The sequence below is a fragment of the Cannabis sativa genome, chromosome 2, assembly GCF_029168945.1.
Source record: "Cannabis sativa cultivar Pink pepper isolate KNU-18-1 chromosome 2, ASM2916894v1, whole genome shotgun sequence".
Classification (NCBI taxonomy): Eukaryota; Viridiplantae; Streptophyta; class Magnoliopsida; order Rosales; family Cannabaceae; genus Cannabis; species Cannabis sativa.
The window spans coordinates 2,473,397-2,494,475 of NC_083602.1; the positions used below are offsets into that span (position 1 = coordinate 2,473,397).

The 21,079-nt window shown below is 31.2% G+C and overlaps 1 long non-coding RNA gene and 1 pseudogene across 2 annotated transcripts; both read left to right on the plus strand.

Annotated features, from left to right (window-relative positions):
* Window positions 1–12,660: 12,660 nt before the first annotated feature.
* LOC115719235 (putative pectinesterase 63) lies at window positions 12,661–20,803 on the plus strand (annotated as a pseudogene).
* LOC115718501 (uncharacterized) lies at window positions 15,717–17,095 on the plus strand. 2 transcript variants are annotated; one of them, XR_009686032.1, is made up of 4 exons: window positions 15,717–16,014; window positions 16,152–16,591; window positions 16,710–16,840; window positions 16,916–17,095. It is a non-coding gene; the product is annotated as an uncharacterized LOC115718501 (long non-coding RNA). The 2 variants fall into 2 exon arrangements; XR_009686031.1 differs by having other exon boundaries at window positions 16,710–17,095.
* Window positions 20,804–21,079: the final 276 nt, after the last annotated feature.

The window sequence follows — 21,079 nt, forward strand, 5'->3', positions numbered from 1 at the left end:
GCTGAGATAAGTGAATATGTAACTCAGAGAACAGATAGTGCACCCATGTTAGTTCAGCTGTTACATTTGCAACACTTCGGTGCTCAGCCTTCGTGCTAGAACGGGAAATTGTCTGTTGCTTCTTACTCTTTCAGGCAACTAGATTTGGTCCAAAAAAGATGGCAAATCCCGAAGTGGACTTCCTGTCATCTAGATCCGATGCCCAATTTGCATCACAGTAAGCTGTCAGCTCATAGGACAGAGGTTTGGTGAGATGAAGCTCGAAGTCAGTTGTACCACTTATATACCTGAGAATTCTCTTTACAACTTGTCAGTGAGTTTGCAAAGGATTTTGCATAAACTGGCACACTTTATTTACACTGAAGGACAGCTCGGGTCGAGTGATTGTAAGGTACTGAAGAGCACCAACAGCAGACCTGTAAAGTTGAACATCTGGCATAGGAGCCCCCTGGTGAGCGGACAATCTAAGGCTACTGGTCATTGGTGTTGGAAGTGATTTAGCACGTGTCATTTGAGCCTTGGAAAGAAGGTCTTTAGCATATTTAGCTTGGCACAAGTGAATACCATTGGAAGTATATCTCACTTCAATTCCAAGAAAGTAACTCAATGTGCCAAGATTTTTGAGGGAGAATTGATTACCCAAAGAAGTAATGAGAGAATCAAGAGCAAGAGGGTCACTTCCTGTCACAAGAATATCATCAACATACACTAGGACAAGTGTAGAAGATGTGTTTGTGTGATGAATAAAGAGTGAGTGATCAGATTTAGAAGATTCAAATCCAAGTGACAGAAGGCAGTTCCTTAGTTTGTCAAACTATGCCCGAGGGGCCTGCTTCAAACCATATAAAGATTTATTCAACTTGCATACTAGATGCTCTTGTCCTGGAACTTCAAATCCTAGGGGTTGTGTCATATAGACCTCTTCTTGTACCTCACCATTAAGAAAAGTATTGTTCACATCTAGTTGTTTTATGTCCCACCCTTTGGATAATGCTAAGGATAAAATAACTCGAATAGTGACTGGTTTGACAACTAGACTAAAGGTTTTAGTAAAGTCGAAACCAGGTTGTTGATGAAACCCTTTAGCCACCAATCTTGCTTTGAACTTGTTTAGGGAGCCATCCATGTTTTCTTTAACTTTGTAGACCCATTTACAACCAATAGGTTGTCTACCAGGAGGTAATTTCACCAAAATCCACGTTTTGTTTCTAGCAAGGGCTAGTATTTCATCACCCATGGCATTGTTCCAATGCTCTTGTGCAAGAGCTTCTTTAATACTTGCTGGTTCTTTGGTGATCACAAAGGTTTTAGGTTTAAAAACACCTGACTTGGATCTAGTTTACATCCGATGTAGGCTGTATTTTCCTGGGGCATTGTGACAACTAACAACCAAAGGTAATGCAGCAGGAGATGAAATGAGGGGTCTGGTTTGAGCATTAAAAACACCAGAGAGAGATGAATATGGGTCCCTGTATGGAGTAGGATCATTGTCTGGGTGAGATTGACTTTGTGTAGCAGCAGAGGGAGTAACACTTGATGCAGCAGTAGCATCAATGACTCCAGTAACAACTGGTTCAGGAATAGCATCTAGTGCAACAGGAATATCCAAATGCTGCCTTAAGTCATCTGCTGCAGTCCCTGAACATTCACCTGCAACATGTACAGAGGGTTGGCTGGGAAGCCAAGTGTCAGTAGCAACAATAGGAACATGTATAGTATTATCTAGTAAAACATCCTGGTCAATTCTTCGTTCAGATTCATTTCTAGGACCCATGAGATCAGCCATAGTATAAGGTTGGGTGAAGTGAGGACAGGTTTGAATGATTGCTGAAACAGGTGAGATTGAGGACTGTTGGATGGGAGTTGGAGCATGATCAGATTTGTACTCATAAGGGAATGAAAATTCATCAAATATTACATCCCTAGAGATGTACAATCTCCCATTGGAATCAAGACACTTATAACCATTATGATTGAGACTATATCCGAGAAAGGTACAAGGGGCTGACCTGAATTCTAATTTGTGCTAGTTGTAAGGCCTGATATTGGGGAAGCATTGACAACCAAAGGTTCTAAAGGAGGAGTAATCAGGTTTTGTGTTGAATAACACTTCTAATGGTGATTTGTGATTGAGGATGGATGTAGGCAACCTATTATGAATGTAAACAGTTGTTCGAAAGGCTTCATCCCAAAACTTAAGAGGGAGAGAGGCTTGAGCTAAGAGTGTCAAACCATTTTCAACAATATGCCTGTGCTTTCTCTCAGCAAGGCCATTTTGTTGATACGTGGTAGGACAAGGATGCCTGTGATGAACCCCATTATCAGTTAAGAATTTTGTAAAGGATCTAAACTCCCCTCCCCAGTAAGTTTGGAGAGTCTTAAGAGACTTTCCAAGTTGCAACTCAACTTCAGATTTGAAGTGTAAGAAGGTTTTGAAAGCATCTGACTTTTGTTTCAAAAGATAGATCCATGTAAACCTAGAATAAGCATCCACAAAGTGAATGTAATATTTGTATCCATTAAAGGAGTTTACATGAGAAGGACCCGAAAGATCAGACACCACTAATTGCAAAGGTTCTGAAACGACAGTAGTAGAAGCTTTAGGGAAGGGAAATTTATGTATTTTACCAAGACAACAAGTTGTGCAAACTGAAAAATGAGTATTTTTATTGCTTATAGGCATATTACAAGATTGTAGGACATTTTGAACAATTTTCTCAGCCGGGTGTCCTAACCTATTATGCCACAAAGTAAAATCATTTTGCACACTAGAATTACACTTGATACAACTCGAAATTGTGACTGTGGAGTTGTTGAGAGTCACTGTGTAGGTGCTTTTTGTCTCGATTTGACAGTCTGTAGTGCTGGTTTTAGGTAGGTGATCTGGGACACTTTGCTTTGTCTCAGGATTAGGGAAGGTAGGTCCTATGTGTGTGACATCAAACGAATACAGCCCATTCTTGTGCATCCCCATCAACAAAGTAGAATGGGTCATCTCCTCCTTAACAAAACAAAAATCAGCATGAAACTCAAAATAAATATTGTTGTCTTTAGCAAACTTAGACACACTTATGAGGTTTTTTGTTAGTTCTGGGACATGCAGCAGGTTATTAAGAACAAGATGAGAAGAATGCCTACAAAAAATAAAGGATTGACCAACATGTTTTATAGACAAACCTGAACCATTACCAACATGCATTTGATCCTGCCCAGTGTAGTCATAGCAATTGGCAAGATTTTGAGCTTGAGGTGTACAATGATTGGTAGCTCCTAAATCAGGATACCAATTATTGTCATGGATACTTTTTGTTGTTGCTATATTGGCCTGAGGTTGCTGTGAACCCTGTGAAGTTTGAGTGCTACTGCCTGCAACTTGAGAAGGCCCTGTGAAAGCTTTATCAAATCTATAGAAACAATCATAGGCAGTATGACCAAACCTTATTTAGAGTTGACATTGGACATGGTTGTTCACTGTCATACCAGATCTGCCTCCTCTAGAGGTACTGACACTACCTCTACCCCCAAAATTAGGATTAAAGAATTGAGCAAAGTCATTACCTCGATTAGGAGTTCTGTAACCAAACTGACCTGAACCACCATTGAACTGTCCATTTCCTCTCCCAGCCATTTGTTGCTGCCTGAACCTCCTAAAGGCAAGATTAACTTCCAAATTGGGATCTTGATCCTTTTCTGTCAAATGAGAACTTTTTTCGATATCCTTCCTAGATTTTTCAATTCTTGATTCCGAAGTCAGAAGAAGAGCTTCGATATCTCCAACAGAATAAGACTCGATCCGAGTATTCGTCGAAATGACAAAGGTGTCATACTCACTAGGTAATCCCTTGAAAATAGCAGCAACATGGTCTCGATCACTGATCATGACTTCTCCAACAGAAGCAAGAAGATCGACAGCTTGTTTAACCTTCAACAAGTAATCATTCAGACTCAAATTTCCTTTCTTCAGATTCTGAAGCTTCGTTAGAAATTCAAGAATCTTGGAAGAAACTTGCAAAGTAAAGTGTTTTTCCAAGGATTCCCAAATTTGTCGAGCTGTATTGCAGCCTACCATTCGAGTGAGGAGACTTTCAGTCATCGAGGACAGAAGCCAAGAGACTAGGAGCTGATCTTGCACTTCCCAATCAGCAAAGATCGGATTTACTCTGTTCTGAACACGATCATCATTACTCAGAAACTCTTCAGGTGGTGGTTCTTTGATGAATCTCAGCAACCGATTTCCTTTAATGGCAGCAAGAACCTGCTGCTTCCACAGGAGGAAGTTTATGGTCACTGAAAGACTATGATTGAAGAAGACTGGCTCTTGGTTCGAACGAGCTCTGTTTTCGGCTTGTATGGCAGGGGAAGTGGTTCTGCTGTTGTTAGCTGCAGGAACGGTGTTATTGCTGCCAAGAGTGGCCATGTTAGCAGTCAGCGGAGGAAAATGGTGCTCTGATACCATGTTAAGCCTATTGGCCATTGAAGAACCAGAGAAACAAAAGAGAAGGAAAGAGAAGAAAGGAAAGGAAAGAAGAAGGAGAAGAAAAGAGTCTGAGTATATTATTGCAACAGAACAGTATTTATACAATGAGCCAAGACAAGGAAAAGAGAGAGGAGTTAACTAATAACTAACACTCTTGACAGCTAACAATTATAACAGAATTAGTTACAACTAACCCAACTAATTATTTGTTCTAACAATACTTGATTTTTTTGGAGTATTGGATCATTCCATTTAGGGAATCTTACAAAAATATTTATTTTACATTTTTACTCACATATATTTTTTTTTATATTTTTATTGTACTAAGTTTTTAAAAATATTGTCGTTTTAAAATTACAAAAATACTATATAAAAAAAACAACCAACGCATTAAAAAATAATTGTATATAGAATAATATCAAAACAACAACATAAAAGTAATTACAAAACAATAAAAAAAATAGCTACAAAACAACATAAAAATAACAAAATATCAATTTTGTTGTTAGGAAGAGGTTTGAATGGTTACATTTTTATTGTAACCATCATGATTGCATTTTTTAAGCCATTGGATTACTATTAAATGGTTGTGATTAATTTGGAAATTAAATAAAAATAAATAATAAATAACTTGTAACCTGAAAGTAACCTAATCATTTATTTCCTTATAAAATTTTAAGTAAGATTAATTATTTAAAATTTAATTAATTATAATTATTAATTAATTTTTTGCAATTTATTACTATATAAGGATCTTTTAGCAATTTATTTTTTATACTTAAATTATTTAAAATTTTATAGCAAACTTTTTATAATTGAAAATTATACACATATAATTTCATAATTTAAATTTTATTATTCTTGTAATCTTAATTTTAAATTATTACACTTAATTATTTAATTTTTTTATTTAAATATTTAAAAAGTAAAAAATGAAATAAGTTGAAGGATTTTTTAGAAAAAAAAATAGCTGCACTTGTTATCGATTGATTAGCTTGAGGCCTCATACTTAGTTCATATAACTGTAACAAAATAATTAAATATCATTTAAAAATAATTAATTATTTGAAAATTTATTATAAGAAGAGAATTTTAATTTGTGTCAAAAGAAGTTTAATTTTTGTAAAAAAATAAATTTTATTGTAAATATTATAATTAAATGGCTTAATTATTAAAATAATTCCAGTAAGGATTTAAATATAAATATTAATTGCGAAAAGAGGTCTTGTTAAATATTTAATTAATTATTTTAAGAAAATAGTTAATTATAATTAAATAATTCTAAAAAAGGAATGTCTATTTAATTAATTATTTTAAAAAAATAGTTAATTATAATTAATTAAATCTAAAAAAGGAAAGTCTACCTATTAGTAACCTGCTATTACATGTTAAAGAAAAATGTAACCATATGGTTATAATAAAAATGTAACCATTGAATAGTCACCCTTTGTTGTTAATATGCAAAATACTATCTATTTCCTCATCATGTTTTTGTATTACGAAGATTTTTTTTAACATAATTGCGACAACTTAATTTATCCTTTTGTACTATATAATATATATACTACGTTATTTTTTTATGAAATTTTTGTTCGTAACAATATTCTCTTTTTTTTTTTTTGAGTTAGCGACAGTTAAAATAATAATTTATTTTTAGAAACTAAATAAATAGTCACATTAATAATAATAATAATAAAATCATATAATTTCAAAATGGGATATATGATGTAATGAGTAATATATAATTAAAATAACAAATATTAACAAGATAACAATATAATTTTAATATTTCAATATCTACTAGTGCACATTTTGTCAATTAAAAAAACAAATAACAAAACTTATCATTGTATTTTAAAAAAAAATTGTGTCGAAAAAAAAATTAAATATATGTATCTACATCTACAAAAAGCAACACAAATACAACAAAAAAATGTTAGGAATAAACTAAAAATATACATCAAAACAAATGAACCTAAATTAGAAAATAACTAAAAAATAATTGTACAACAAAAAAATATTCTGAAACCCACTTGTGGCAAAATTACAACCAATGTGCAGAATCAAATCAACTTAAACTTAATCAATAAATAATTAGTAATAACAAGATTAACAATTCACAAAGCAATAATTGGAGATAAAATAGGGATGAACAAAGTGATCCAAACCAAAAAGCGATTAACACACTAAAATAATAGAATCAACACCAATATATATTGGTCCAAGTCTATAGATCGATGTGATCTATAGCTCTATTCCAGTTCTAAAACACTACTGAAATCTTCTTTATTGATTGAGCAAGAATAGGGTACAATACGGTCGAGATCGATTCTATGTTGGATTCTCTCAAAATGTTTATCTCTCGCACTCTTACTTAAGAATCTTCTTCATCTACAAAAGATTCTTCATACAAATCCTAAACCCAACCTCTCTTTTTTCTCTATACCTCTCTCTCTTTCTCTTTCTTTGTCTCTCAATCTCTCTCTTCAAAATCGCCTCTCTAAAACATTATTTTAAAAATGATAAGTGTTGGTGATGTTTATAGTTTTGGGTTATGGATCCCAAACTCGGTGGTTGCATAGCTAATTTGTTAAGTTACTTATGATTTAACGAACTTAACAAACTCCTCGTAATAATATCTCCATGTCAGCTAAAGTTAGAGTGCTTCTTGATGAGACATACGCTTCCTGGAATAAAAATTGAAGTGTACGTTGAAGGGGCTTTCCAAATAGGAATAGCAACAACTAGAGATGACTATCTGGAACTCCCTTCCAGGAGGGAATAACTAGACATCCGAAACTATCCCTTTCAGGAAGAAGACTAGTTTTCCCTAGAGACTCCTTCCGACTGGACAAGAAAGACTTCCAGAAACGCACTTTCGGATGACATCAAACTTTCCATGAAGACGAACAACTTTTGTAGTGGACAAGCTAGACTTCTAGAACTCTTTTCCGAATGACATCTAACTTTCTACGAGACTTCTTTTAGAGATTTTTTTCATGTGGAGGAACTATACCACACCACTTAAAAACAACTAAAACACAACATAAAACACATTAGTTTTTTTTACACACTTTGAAATATTGTGATAATTAAGTTTTACATGAAGTTATTTTTTAGTTGTGTTCTAGCTACTTTAACGATTCTTCTAGAGACAAGATTTATTGATCAAGAGGTTCCATAATCGTCAATTGGACTGGTATTCTAACCACAACTTGTGTTTGCAACTCATGCAAAGTTTAATTGAGCTCTTCTTCCATCAATTTCCCTTTTACCCGATCAATTCCATCGACATCATTTTCTAGAGTAGAGAAATCAATTGCCTTTTCCGCAAGGATTTCAACCATAAATTTAGTTTATTTAGGTTTTTCTAAAGATGAAGGCTTTATTTTCTTCTTTGCATACTTAATTTGAGTTAATTTTCTTTGTCATTCTCAGTCTCATTGCCATGGCACCAATAGAAGCTAGAGAGCAGCTCAGCCGAGTAGCAGAGCAAGAAAATTGTATCATTTTCCTTTGACTTTTAATTAGTTAGATGCATGTTGGTTATTGATCTTTGTTAGTTATTAAAAGTATTTTCTTAAAGCTTCAATTCTTAACAATAGCAAATCTTTACAATGTGATAAACTAATTTCTTATCTTTTCTAGAAAATAGGAATTTAGAGATATGAAAATATGAGACTGTATTCACTCTTTTAGGTGAAAAATTCATCCTATAACAATATATATAAAATTTTAAAATCCTAAGAGCATTTGAAGTTGTCAAGCATGCATCACAAAAAGTGATACAATATTGTTATTATTGGTATATTTTAGTATCAGGTCATACACATTTTGATTTAATAAATAATATAAAAAGTTATTAACTAATTATAAAGTGTCACGTCGATATATGATGTTGGACACCTTAAGATGCTAAATATATAAACATTGTTATTAGGCACCTTAAGGTATCCAACATACTGATGTAGCGCATTATACCCCAATCTCAATAGCCAACACACCATCGCATCACCCTAAATCCCAAGTCACTGTCCTCAAGTTCTCCCTTTCCCTTCAACCCAGTGTCGCCATCATCACCTCCCTTCGAGCTCTTCCTCTCTCAGATCAATTCGAGGCTAGACTACCTCAAGATCACACAGTCGTCCCCTACTTATTCAATGCCCTGTCGTCTACATGCTTCCCTTTCACACCCCATCCTTCTTGTTGTGCCTAGAATTGAAAACATTTTGAGAAAATCAAGTGTTTGTAAAGAGAGGTCTAATAATGGCTCGATGTCAAAGCCTCACCCCGTAATGGCTCTGATTTTGGGATTTTCAAAGATCGATGAGCCAACCTCCAATTTTAGATTTTGGATTGATACTGGTGGAAGGCAGAGAAGGAAAGAGGATGATTAACAGAGAGCTTGAAAAGAAAGGTGGCCAATTGAGCAGATCGAGATGGGTTGTAAGCTTGTTCTTGGGCCTCTTTATTAATGGGGTTTCCATGGCAATGGATGGGCTTTTCCCACGAAGAAGAACAATAAGAGAGTCGTGAACATGTAGAGAATAAATAAAAACAGAAAAGAGAAGAAAAATATTTATTAAAGTTTTTATTTATTTATTTTAAATAAATTTTATTACTTAAATAATTTTAAATTAATTTTTACTTAAAATTATTATTTGGACCAATAAACCTTCAACATGTAGCATTCTTGTCTGCTAATGTGTGTTATTTACCACAGTAAATTTACTAGTTTTTATTTCCGTATTACCAATTACTTCAGTATAACGGTAAATACAGGTCAATCTCATAAGGACTATTATCAATTTATTATTTAAAAATTAGTAATAAGAGTTAAAAAAGGGGTTTTAATTATGAAGATTAAATAACATAAATAAAAAATAGAATGAGATACTAGGATATTCAAGAAATAAGGTTAATCTCCACTCTCAACAATCTTCCTTAATTCTTAATAATGAATGTTATTTCAAATTTTTAATCAAACTATTAATCGTGCAGATAACGCCGAGAGAGTCAATTATCCTAATTTTTCAATTGCATGTAATCAAGATGAAATGCTCAATAATTAACTCTTTTACCTAGACAATAAATCCACGAAACATGCAATTTATTTAACTAAAATAAAATTTTAAGTTCAATGGATATAGATTAATTTAGGCAATAAATTAACGAAGCATGTAATCTTAAGATGACAATTAATAGATTAAAGTAAAACCTAATTTAGTGATGATCATATAAACAAGATTAAAATAATAATCATGACATTCAACATAGAAGAATATAAGCAATTCGATATAATAGAAAGTAGAAATTAACATTCATCATAGAAATTAAAAATTCATGTCTTGAGTTTTGAAATCACCCTTAATTAAAAAGAAACTACTCTGAACTAGACATTATAATAAAAATCATAATAAGAAGTATGAGTTTAGGGAAAAAAAGAACAATGATGTAGAACAATTGTACCGCAATCTTCATCTTCTTCTTTCTCTCTCTCTCTGAGTTTCTCTCAAATTCGTAGTTCAAAGGTGGAAAAATTCAAACCCTAAAAGTCCTATATATAACTCCTTAAAATATCCCATTTAAAAAAAGATAAAAAATTGAAATTTAGTAGAATTCGCGCTCTTGCCGCGACCACGCTAAGGCATGCAGTGGCGACAACTTGCTATCGAAAAATTTCTATCGAGTGTTTAAATTAATCTTTTGGCCATAACTTCTTCAATACAACTCGAAATTAAATGATTCAAGATGTTTCAAAAAGCTAAGAATGAGAGCTAAAACTTTCAAGTTTAGCTCCAAGTCTAGTTCTACTTTCAAGGTCATTGAAATTTACAATTAATTTCTGCATTGTAAAACCGAGCTCGCTAGCTTTCACTATTTTCTACCAAAATGTGTTAAAATTCTTCCAAATGAGTTCAAATACATGATTAGTCTTTAAAATAGCCTAACAAATTAAAATCACGCTAATTAATCAATAATTTAAAAAATAAATTAAAGAATATTAATACATAAATTAACCATATTTATAAGATAGAATGTCAACTTATTATCTGCATTTAATAGATCTTTTAAATAGGGTATCGACAGACTATTACAAAATACGCGGCCTTAGAGATTATTACCATAGTGTTTTAAGATTGAAAATTTATTAGTATCAAAATGAATTTTTTAGAGTCTTATGTAACAATTTTTCCTATATTTTAATACTTTTAATAAATATATATTAAATTTATATTAAGTTGTATTGAAGTACAATGTTAAAAATTGATACAAATATATCACAAAATCTTTTTTTTGTGCCAAATATAATAATTTTTACATCTTTAATTAGAGATGATCTTAGTTACCTTAAGGTGCCCCTAGCATTTATCTAAATATATAGATTAGAAACCTAATAATTGGAAACTTTGAGAGACCTTAAGAAGTTACAAATAATAATTATAGTAGATATGTAGTTAATTAATGATCTTATATTATGGTAAAAACCAACGTGCACAGACTAAAAAGGTAACGTTTGGTTGGGAGGAATGAAAATATAAAAATAGAAATGAGAATGAGAATAATATTGGAATGATCTTTCCTTCATTTTTAAAATGGAACAGTCATTCCACCAAAATGGTGGAAAGAGCATTCTATTGGAATGTCATTCCAATATTTTAAAATGCAACCAAATAAAAAAAAAAGAATGAAATGAAAATTGTTTCCTTTCTATTCCATTCCATTTCATTACCTCCAACCAAACGCCCTAAGAAAAAAGAAGATAAATCTACTATTGGAAAGAAAAAATATGAGCAAATAAACAGAATTTTGTTTTAATTTATAGATAAAAGGCTAGCTGAAAATACAAATATATATCTTTATATATTAAAAGTGTCTATCTAACGGCATTTCTTGGTTTAACAGAATATACTTAAAAATAAAAGAATATTCTATTAAATTTAACGATTAGGTTTGATCTCCCGTTAAAAAATAAACCCAATAATTAAACCCAAAAAATTAAACAATCTTTTAAATAAACAATCTTTTAAATATTAATAATCTATTTTTAAATTAAAAAAATCATCTTAACCACATATCTCTCTAACAAACCTATCTTGGGAGAATATTAATAATTTTTTTATTTATTTTTTAAGAAAGAAAAATATAGATAAAATATCTAGAAAAGATAATATAAAAGAAGATTGATTGTGTTGGCTTAGAGATTTTTGGGCTTGGGCTTAAAATAATAATAAAAAAAAAGATGAAATGGGCTGTAATTAGTATTTACCTTATATGTTTGTGCTTATTTTTAGTTTTATTTTTAATTTTACCACCAAGAGGAGAAGGTTGAAAAATATTAGAATATGAAAATATTATTGGTGCTTATTAGTAATTTGCAAAGAATGTGAAAGTCTATAAATATATAGTTGTGTAGCTATTATTAGATATGAAATGAGATAATAAAACTTTTTTCAATTAGAAGATTAATGTACATTTTACTATTAATAACATACATTATTATAACACAACTATGTTTTACTTACTAAATATACTGACACATATTTTATTTTTATAAAACAAATCGTTCAAATAATTATACTATTTTAATTATTAATTAAAATAAAAAACTAAAATATTAAATAAAACTAACACTACGTGGCTTGGCACGTAATAATCACCTAGTATATATATATATATATAAATATTATATGTATGTAAAATGGACATGCATGCAATGCATTATGAGTTAGGTATTCGTGTGTGACTGTAGTATACACTAAACAAAGGCTGTACTTATAGTTATTAGTGAAGCTTAATTAAGCATTTAATTACAACCAAAACCCTAATAACAAAATCTGGTTAAACACCACCTACATACAAACTATATATGCCTATAAATTAACTCCTAACACACATATTTTAATTCCCACATTTACCCTTATGACACACAACACAAGCTTCTTAAATTAATTTCTTTAGAGAGTTGGATATAAATGTCTTTTTCTACATAACAACATAACTTCATGAGAGATACACTATAAAAATAATAATTGTAGGCTCACTTCTTTCATCACCATCGTATCCTAGCAAAAAGCCCTTATAGTAATTAAAGCTTAAACATATTGATCAAAACCATAATAAAGAAAATTATTATGGCTTTGATCAAAGTAATAATGTTACTATTTTTGGCTGGAATAATTATGGCTTTAGAGGTAATTACAACCTCTGCCAAACAAAGCTCTATTCCGTCAGAGCAATCGAAGCTAGACGATTGGATTGATCACAACATGAGAGCCTACGAGAAAGACAAGACCGTTCTCCGTGAGACAATTAATAATAAACTCACTCTTGACAAGGCACTAACGGCGGCAGAACATGCCGTTAGGGTTGTCAAGGTAAGTCAAGACGGGAAAGGGGATTTCAACACGATTACTGACGCCGTTAATAGTATTCTGTCGGAAAATACTGGGAGGGTGATAGTTTGGATTAGTGGCGGGGTTTATCACGAGCATATAATGGTTGATAGGACGAAGCCGTTCGTTACATTATATGGAGATGAGGATAATGTGCCCGTAATCACGTTTGATGGCACCGCAAAAAAGTTTGGGACGTGGAATAGCGCTACCGTCGCGGTTGAGTCTGATTACCACTACAACAAATTTAAGCTTTAGGGGCGACCAATTTAGAGGCGACTTTATGTCGCCTCTAATAATAGGAGTATTAGGGGCGACAATACAGTGTCGCCCCTAAGGAATTTGATTATTTTTTATATATAATTTGTATACTATTAGGGGCGACTTTATAATTAATAGAGGCGACATTGTCGCCCCTAATAAAATTGAAATATATTTGTTGTGTTTGGGCGGGATTTTTCCCGCTAATAGTATTAGGAGCGACTTTTGTCGCCTCTAAAAATTTAATCTGACACACTTTATTTATTAGGGGCGACCTTTAGGGGCGACTTTTGTCGCCCCTAAAAGTTTACTTTTATATATAAAAAAACCCTAACATCTTCCCTAACCCCATTATCTATTTTATTTTTTTTCTGCGTTTTTTCTTTCACTCTGAATATCAACCAAAATACTAGAAAAACCAGCCACCCTTGCTTTGTGCGTTGTCTACGCCTTGCCCTTACCGCCCAGTCGTCCCCCGTCCCCGCCTCCACCCCTTCCTGCTCTCTTTCTTTCTCACCCCAATCGACGGAGCCATTATCGACCTGACCGTGTGTCGTCTTCGTCCTCGACCAGCCCCTCCACTTCCTTTGCTGCTGGTTCACCATTTTTCTAGCTGATTTTCATGGTGTGGTATTTATAATAATTTTATTTTTTTAATTATTTAATAATAAATATTATTAATTTTTGTATGCTTTTTCTTTTTTAAAATCTAATATATCTATTCTATATAAAGTATACCTATATAACTGAAATTCTTGGTTTTTGAGAATTTTATGGGTGACTTTTAATTTTTATTTAATAAAATAATAAAATATTATTTATCTATAATAAAATAATAATAAATATCCTAAATTAAATATTTGAATTGAATATTTGAATTTGAAATATTTATCTATAAAGCAAAACACACTTACCCGAATAAATATCTTTATAAGTTGAAATTCAATCTTACCAGTTGCTTTAAATGATGTTTTTGTTTGCTGTATGTAGTATTCGGATTGATGACTTGAGAACCTATATGTTTGATGTTTTCTTTTGTAGTACAGTGTTTTAGAATGTTCAAGTTGAATGATCGTTGATAGTTTGTTATTTAAACATATGAGAACCAAAATAGAATCTAATTTAGAAGAGGTGAAACTGTTGGGCATTCTATGTTGTCAATCTCAATAATGCAAAGAGAAATTTTAAGAAAACTTAGTAAATTGAGGCATTTAATCTGTAGTCTGTTTTTCTGAAGGCCATATTGATACTTAGAAATCTCTACTTGTTGCAACACTTGTGTAATGCAGAGGCCTCCTCCTAAGTTGTAAGCGGTCTTGCAGGTTTTCACTTTTAAATTTTGATTGCTTGGTTTTTAACCGTGTGCAGACCTGTTGACCAAGGATTACAACTTTGATCAGAAGTTCTCTTTACATAATAATGGTACAAAACATGGTGTTGGTGATGCTAAAGAAGGCTAAGAAGGTGAAGCATAGGGAGATTGAGGAGGCGTCTGCAGTGAACAACGGCGAGGCTGGTGTCTGTTCTGATCCACATTCGGCTCGGTTAAGTGGTACAAAACATGGTGTTGGTGATGCTAAAGATGAGTTGAAGGTTCCTTCAATGGTGGGAACTAATGGGAAGGCTGCAAAAGCTGCAAGTAATGGTACTGTTTCTGTGAAAAGTTCGAGTAATAATGCAGCAGCCAAGCGGTTCAAAGCTACAGATATTGCTCCAGCTCATGCTACCAAGGAAGTTTATGCATCGATTTTCACTTCTTCAAGGAAGTCTGAGTTCAAGGAAACTTATTCTTGTAGATCACTCCCTCTTGGAAGGAATTGATTGGTGGTGTTCTGTTCTTGTGACTGGTATTATCTACTTTTTCTTTTTGAGCTATGGTGTACTTCGGCATTTTTTTTTTTAATTTTTTACAAAGTTTAACTTTTATGCAGATTGTATATTAATGTATTGCTAAATAAAAATGTTTCTCGTGTAATGTATATATGAGAATATGGGTGACTATTTTCTCGTGTAATCTGTAATGTATATTTATTTTTATACTCTTATTATTATTGGAGAAGGGATGTTTTAATAGATATACAAGTCAGGTTTGACTATTTTTTTTTTAAAAAAATAATAAAGCATTGACTATTTATTTTAATAATATTAAAAATTCATTTAAAAAAAATGAAATAAAAATTACGAACAATTTTTTTTTTTTAAGAACAAAATTACGAACAATATTCAGTCTTATATGATTTTTAAAATAAAGACTAACTATGTAAAATTTGAAATTATAATATCTAATTTTATCATTTTAGTTTGATTTTTTCCATTTAATAAATTAATTTTCTTAACTGAATCGGAAAAATCTTTTAAAATAATAATAATAAAAAACTATGAACAGTCAATAAAAGTCAAACTCACCTTAAAAGGAAACCTTTCTTTCCTTTTTTTTTTTATTTTTTTATTTTTTTATATATATATCTAAATTATACTATCAATTTGTATCGCGTATAATTTTGATTTTCTTAAATTTAAATATAAATACTGATAATTAAAAATCCAGTCTCCAAAAATAAAAAGATAATTAAGTAATTAAAACTAAACTAAATAAATTCTATTCCAAATGAAACTAGGACGAGACTATATGTCATCAACCCAAAACCTATTTATATTTCATCTCTTCTCTGTCTTTTTTCATTCCAATATATATAACAGAATCATATACCCTCTAATTTTTTTTGTTGGCCGTTACACCGCTTCTTTTCTTCTCCAGATTTTCTCTCTGCTTATTCTCTCTGTTGGAAGATTGAAATGAGAGTGTTAGAAAAATCTGGAAAGCGGACAAGCAAGAGTTCACCACTCAAATATCAAAAGCTTATGTTAGCAGATAAAAAGGTATACAATTAGTTTATTTGCCGTTGAAATTGTAAATACTCTACTAATAAATGCTATATTTACCGAATTCTGACTATAAACACGCTCCAACAGATTATTATTTCATAAATATATTTTTTTCCTTAAAATAAATACAGGGTAATGATGTTGAAGCAGTAATATTTGGCACTGAAATTGATGCTAGAGAAAACACTTTGGAAGTGTTCCACACTTACTACATCAGCAACGCTTATGTAAAAAAAACAGCCCCACCTTTCGATAAAAAGCGAGACTACAAATATTCTTGGACATTGAACTCAAGAACAGAAATCGAAGAAATCCAAACAGAAGACAACCAGATATCAGCACCAAACTATGATTTCATTCCGTTTAGCGACCTGCATACACCTAAAGAATTCAGCAAACCAATAGGTATTTACAATTTGATTTTTATATATATGTATTCCTATTGACTAACTATTTAATATTTCAATTTATTAGATATTTTGACTATTGCTCTCAAAATGAACCCACCAAAAGAAGTCAACACTCCCTATGGACTACATACAATTCAAGAGATATATTTAATTGATGAAAGGTAAACTATACATTTAATCTACCACTATAAATACACCCTTGTGTTCATTTTTATTGTGATATATTAAATACTATTTAACAAAATTTTTGCTAATCCATTTTTTTATTTCTTTACAAAGTTGTAGCTTCAAACCAGTATGTTTGACGATGTGGGGGCATAAAGTTCACGATGAATGCTTACAAATAGCAGAAGTAATCGAAGAAAGACCCATAATATTGGGATCAAAACTAATTGTTCAAACCAAGAGAGGTTTGCATTAATTAAACTACTGATATTTAAAAGCGAAAATTCAAAAATTCAATTAACACATACATTTTGATTTAGGGCTGTCTCTATCGTCACGCGACACGAGTACCTTCAAAATCAATCCTCAACTCCCCGAAGCAGAAGCACTAAAGGAATGGTAATACTCATAAAATCAAATACACATACTATTATAGCTACACATTTTACAAAAAAATTTAAATTTTTGTATACTATATTTATAATAATACTTACTCTATTTTAAGGGCGGAAAGCAACGAAATAGAAATTAAAAACGCAATAGCAAACTGCTTGACATACGAATCTTCTCGAAAATCTTTTGTTGGATTACACGAAATAGTGACTAACATCCAAATTTCAGAATTGACGAAAAATCTGCAACTCAATGAGGTAAAAACTACTATAATATTTACTTTATGAAACTTTTGTTTCAATATCTTACTATTATTAACACCATTTGATTTGAATGTAGAAAAAATATTTTTGGATTGAGGCGGCAATAAAAATAACTGACACTCTCCAGAATTTTTATTACATGTCATGTGACGCATGTCATAAAAAAATAGATTTATATAATCGCGATGAAAAAATCATATGTGACAAGCCAACATGCGGCCAAGAAAGATTTCCTACACCACGGTATATTACAAAAAACATATGATGTTATTGAAATTAAGTTAAAATAAAAAAAATATACTAACAATCTTATAATGCATTTTACAGTGCTATAGCATATGTTGAACTTGATGACAATACAAAGAGCCTATCTGCTATCATGTTCGCAGATATTGTCGAAAAAATATTCTCGTGTAATGCTGCCCAACTAATGAACTATACTGCAGAGGTGTAGTTTTTAAAAAATTAAATAGTTTTACATGCCTTTCATAAGTTGATTTTTTAATTAAATAAATTATGCACATCATGACTAATCATCTTAAATGAAAATACATCACTGTTTGCAGGAACACCGCCGCTTTGTCGACACTACCATAATCAATTTATCAAAGAAAAAATGGATAATCCAGATATATGCGGACCCGGCTAGAATGAAAAGTGCAAAATACAAAAATTACACTATTGTCTCTATCAAAGAAAATGAAGATTGAAATCCACCAATGACTATCATTAGTTTTCTTATCTACAATTTTAAGACTAATGCTATCTTCAATTATCAACAATTTAGAGATTGATTTTTAATTTTCTTTTTATCTTACCCCCATTTAAGTAATATTTCTTTAATTATTGGAACATCAATTTTTAGTTTATTTTTGGATTAACTTAAGAACATATTTAAATCATTAAGCCTTCTTAAATACTAATATAATGCATTCGATATTCACTTTTAATTGATAATATTATAAACTATAATATTTAGATACACATAATAATAATCTCACCTAATAACTAATAATATTTTTTCTTTAATTTTTAATCGTATCACTTTCAAATAACATAAAAAAACTAGCATAAAATTTACTATACGTGCCTCGCACGTTGCTTTTTGCTAGTATATATATATATTTATACTTTATTGCCATCTTTCAGATATATTTTAGAGTTTTTAAGAGAGAAACTTCACCAATCTCAAATCTGAATGTAAAAAATTCTTTAGCCTACCTTTATGAATGGGTTTATTGAGGAGTTCAGAAAAAAAAAATTAATTTTTAGAAGCACTTGAGTCAAGTATGAAGAAGGAACATTGAGCTTTAGTTCTCCATTAAATTTAATGGAAGATGAGGTTGGAAGGCGTTGGTCTTTGGGCTTCTTCAAGAGCTTTAATCTTATTTTTTTATTATTTTTTTAGTACTATTTTCTTAACTTGTAAATGAGATAGTAAAAAATATACAAATATAAATAAATATGTATGTGTATACAAATGTACAGAGTTGTTTATTTATAGTTTTTTTGGCACATCATGAATTTCTCTAATCTGTACAATTATATTTAATATAGTAATTATATAAAATAACAAATGGAAAATAAAAATGAGAAAAAAGAAAAGAAAAAGAAAACATTGTATGTTTAACGTACCCATATCAAATATTATAACTATATCAAAAAATATTATAATTAAAAAAAACTACAATCACTATCTGTATTATTTTTTTTTTAATATTAATTACATTAGGGGCGACAAAAGTCGCCCCTAAAAGTCGAAATGAGAATCTGACAAAAACTTTTAGGGGCGACTTTTGTCGCCTCTAATTAGAGGCGAGCGACCTTTTAGGGGCGACTTGTCGCCCCTAATAACTATTAGGGGCGATTTCTAGTACTATTAGAGGCGACAATTGTCGCCCCTAAAGCCCAAATTTATTGTACTTTGTTGCGGCTAATATTCATTTCGTGGTATGTATAATTAGTTAATAGTTTCTCATATATTGTTGAGAATCATGGGGTTCCATCTCAAAATCAATTGGCAATGAGTGGAGTAGCCCATATTCTTATATATGGCACAATTCTCTACCATTCATTCTATGTGGGACAATGTCTATAATATTTTCCCTCAAGATGATGGCTATTTTTTGCTCATCAATCTTGAACCGTATCATAGTGGACATGGTCACTATCTGTATAGGCCCGCAAAGAATATGGCTTTGATACCTTGTTGAGAATCATGGGGTTCCATCTCAAAACCAATTAGCAATGAGTGGAGTAGCCCATGTTCTTATATATGGCTCAATTCTCTACCATTTATTCCACGTGGGACAATGTCCACAATATATATAAATGATATGACACACTAAAGTCCTTCTAATAAAGCTATAAGAGTAATTTATTATTTGAAACTTTTGAATTGGTATATATATATATATGTCTATATATATGTAGAATTCGTCTCCATTGCCAAAGGGGAAACTGAATGGAGAACAAGCAGTGGCAATGAGGATATCAGGAGACAAGGCAGCTTTCCACAACTGCAAATTCGTAGGCTTTCAAGACACTTTGTGTGATGATAAGGGCAGACATTTCTTCAGAGATTGCTATGGTTGAAGGCACTGTTGACTTCATCTTCGGCAATTGACAATCACTTTATTTGGTATATATTTAATTAGATTATGTTTTTGTAAAATTACTGATTCAGATCTTTTAATTTATTAAATGATAAATTGAACCTTATATTTTTTAAAATAGTATAAAATAGTAGTTTGAGCTCAATTTTTAATTTTTTTTTAATATAACTAACTTGAAAATAATTTTTAGTACGAACAAATACAAAAAATATAATCAATCTTATGCATAACACCTTAAAATCGAGTAATTATTATGTTTTATTTTTAAAAAAAATCAACTCAATGTACTATTTTGATAAATACATAATTTGTCATTTAATTACAAAACAGATAATATAATATGAGTAATTTTTGCAAAACACATAAACTCATCCAATTAATTATAACACATGTTGTGATTTTACTTAACAATATTACAAAATGAATATGTATATATATATGCAGAACAGCACAAGCAAGAGCCAAGGTTTCAGAAAAGAGTGGGTTCACTTTTGTTCATTGCAACATCATAGCAAGTGGTGACACTTACTTGGGTAGGGCTTGGAAAGATATGCCAAGAGTCATATTTGCATATACTTATATGGGTAACAATATTGATGCTAATGGCTGGTCCAATGGCATGTGGCCTATCCAAGCTCAAGGAGATAACAATAAGTACGTATTAATTAGTATAAATCATGTGTTTGTGTATGTATGTATATATATTTTTATTTTACTAATTACAATTATGAATTTTTCAAATTTAGAGATGTGTTTTACGGGGAGTACAAGTGCATGGGACCTGGTGCAAGTACTTCTAGGCGTGTCAAGTATGCAAAGATATTGAGTGATGAAGAAATCAAACCTTTCATGAGCATGACTTTCATCCAAGGCAATAAGTGGCTTATTCAACCTCCCAACCTTAAACGTTCAACCCAAAAATTATAAGGGTTAATGGAAACCAAGAAGAAGAGCCTAATGAACTCAGCACACATGCATTATATATATTATGCAATTTTACTCTGAAACAAAATTTGTTTATTTATGTATATGATAACACTTTTTTTTTTGGCCAATTGTTATTTGTATGTTTTTTGTTTGATAAAATTGATTTCCAATAATATAAATATATGAATCCAACCATAGTGTCATTGAAAGAATTAACTATATATGTATGCAGTAAATTACTAATTAGAAGTTAACAGTTTATATAAGTCCATCTCTTATAATTGTG